The sequence below is a fragment of the Seriola lalandi genome, unplaced genomic scaffold (assembly GCF_002814215.2).
Source record: "Seriola lalandi dorsalis isolate HSWRI2012SDOR001 ecotype SW California unplaced genomic scaffold, Sedor1 jcf7180002054850, whole genome shotgun sequence".
In the NCBI taxonomy this organism is placed as follows: domain Eukaryota; kingdom Metazoa; phylum Chordata; class Actinopteri; order Carangiformes; family Carangidae; genus Seriola; species Seriola lalandi.
The window spans coordinates 2894167-2897250 of record NW_019525403.1 but is presented as its reverse complement, the minus strand read 5'-3'; positions in this window follow the sequence as shown (position 1 = coordinate 2897250).

The window sequence follows — 3084 nt, the reverse complement described above, 5'->3', positions numbered from 1 at the left end:
TGGCTTACGCCCAGGTTTTACACCCTCCTGGACCACTTCAATGAGTCATAATGTTGCATCCCCTCCTCTGTGACACCTGCCTGCCGTGAGTGTGTTTTTTGTTATTTTTCTACCTTTGGTAGTGGGGGGTGTGGTCTGCCCTCAAGCAATCACCAGTGCGCCACGCTTCCAGCTGTAGTTATAGTATCTTGTCTTTCAGCCTGCCACCAGAAACCTTACACCTTCTTCCAGCCTCCCCCATCCGGTCTAACCAGCAGACAGCTCACCGCCACTCACCTGCTACCTGTTGAAAATAAAGACTTTCACCTCATCGGCATCTGCCTCTCCGATGTCTGCATGTTGGGTGCAAATAGACAAACTGACGATCTGCTCAACCCACTGGTAAAAATGTTGATTTATGGTGATGGTGATATTACTAAGATTGTGTTAATAGAACTGAATATTCACTGTCAGTCTAATGTTATTCCATTGTATTATTGTATTGTATCAGTTCAGATTTCCCTCTTCCTGGTTGCTTCTACACTAGGAGAAAGTTACAGGAAATATGGTCCACACATTATGATGTTATCCTGTTAGACATTTGTGTCATGATTAGTGTATGAATTCATGAGTTATGTGACCTTACAGTGACCTTGGACTTTGACCTTTGACCTCTCGCCACCAAAATCTAAACAGTTCATCCCTGAGTCCAGGTGAATCTTTTGTACCAAATTCGAAGGAAGAGAAACATAAAGCCTTCTGTCTCACAACAACACAAACATTGAGTGAAGCACAGGTACAGATGTGGACATTGACCACGTCGCCATGACGACAGGGACACAGACACCGCTCCACTGAGACATACAGGGAAAATGATCACACACAGAAACAGAGACAGATTTTGCTTTATTTAAATTTCACTAAATGTCGCTTTTATTTAATTCTTTTTTATTTTGTAAAGAAACTGTTTCCTTTTTCCTGGTGTCACTGTAGCTCTGGACCTGGTGGGACCAGGACTGGGTCATGAAGTCCTGACCTTGACAGTCTCCTCTATGCCTCACACAGGTAAAGCAGGTCCCGGTCCTGGTCCCGGTCTCGGTCCTTCTTTGTGTCTCATATTAACACCTGTTGACAGGTGGAACAGGACTTGAGTGGGGAGTCGACCTGACGCCATGATCATGTCCTTGAAGCACAAGGTGACAGAAACACAACACACCCAGTGACTCTGACCTGCAGTCATAAAAACACACAACCATTAACAGACTGATAAGAGGGGAGTCAGAGTCCTGCTGCTTCACTCTCAGTCCTGTTTATTACAGCTGTCAATCATCAGTCCGAAAACACACCTTCATAATATCACTTCTTCATCTACCTATAGATAACATCATCATCATCAGCTTCTATTGTGACGACAACAGCACTTGATGTCACGGATCACCGGCAACTCGCACAAACTGTCAACAAAATGTGTTTTTCAGGAGGACAGCGGTCTGCCTCTGGCCCCACCCATCACCTGTCAACCCTCACCTGCTGTCTTCTGCTGCATGTGGTCGGATCAGTCGCCAGGGGAGATAAGACTTTATCAAGCAGAGGGAAATGAGAGAGTTCAATATGAACACAGAGTAAACACACTATAATAATAATAATAATAAATAAGGATAAAATGTAAGTGTTCACACTTTCAATCCAGATCACAGATGAGAAGAGAAACTTTCCTTCTTCAACAAGTGAGTTTAAGAAGCACAGAACATCATCATCTTCAGCATCATCCTCCGCAGTGAATCAGCAAGTAACTGCGGTGAGACATGGACCAGTAACTGTAAAGAGGAACAAGTCTGGATTCTTGGTCTGGAGGGACCAGGACATGTTTAGATGTAAACTCCATAGACCATCTGTGGAGAAACGTGGAGATGACGGCTCACAGACACTTCCTGTCCAGTCTGAATCTGAGATGAACTGATCCAGATCCAGGGTTCAGAGACTCGAGAAGACTGAAGCTAGACCTGCTGCTGAGTCCACAGACCTCCAGGACCAAGATCTAACCGAGTTTACTGTGGTCTGTTATATGATCCCCCTGAAACATTGTGTCTCAGAGCTGGAGACAAACTCTGTTTCTGTCTTTTTCATTTTCGATGCTTTACTTCCTGTTATTATATTAATATTATTTAAAGCACTTCGTGTATGAGATGAGCTGTACAAATTCACAGCTGACCATTTTATCGCAACACCCCTGCTTCAAGTCTGTCCACTCACTTCCTGTCTCTGCCTTCACCATCAAATACTGGCCCAGAGAGACGTTTCATTATCTTATAATAATCTGACTCGGTGTTGTATTGAAGCTGCTGAATCCATCGTGACTGAGAGAAAAGCCACAGGTTCAAATCCCATGGGCCTTAACATGACTTCCTTTTATAAAACAATTCATTTATTGAATTTTCCAAAACAGGAATAAAAGAGAGTAATTACTTGATATGAAATTTAAAAAAAAAGAAATAAAAGAATACCAGATGAGTAAACCCACAGAGGGTTGGTATCTCTTCTTTCAGACAGTTAAAAAAAACCAGGACACTGTGTGGTAATCAATAATTAATAGAGCGGATGGCACCAACAATGTGTTAATCAATAATCAATAGAGCTGATCAGTAACTTCCTGATCAGCTGCTCACTGTAGTTCTTATCAAACGGTGCATTTGTTAGGGACTATTTTCAGTGAAGGATTATCACATGCTGAGGTTTGAACTGTGTTCTGCGGCTGTGAAAGGGTTAATGAGCAGTTAACCTGTGACACGCTGGTTACCTGCGACAGGTGTGTGCGTGGACTCATTAACAGAGCTGTCCTACAGAAGGAGTCACCTTCTGTCTCTGCGTCCCGCCCCCTGCTCACCAACCACTTCCTCCTCGTAACTGCGTCACTGCATCCTCACTACTACACCTGCACAGGGTGCTGAGGGAGTGGGGGGGGGGGGCGAGCTGCCCCCCGCCCACTCCATGTAGGACAGGAGGTCCACACTGACCTCTGGAGGTGTGACATAGAATGCTTCTTTACTGCAAGGCTGTCCCACGGGAGAGGGAAGTAATCTCTGCCCCCCCCCCCCCCCCCCCCCC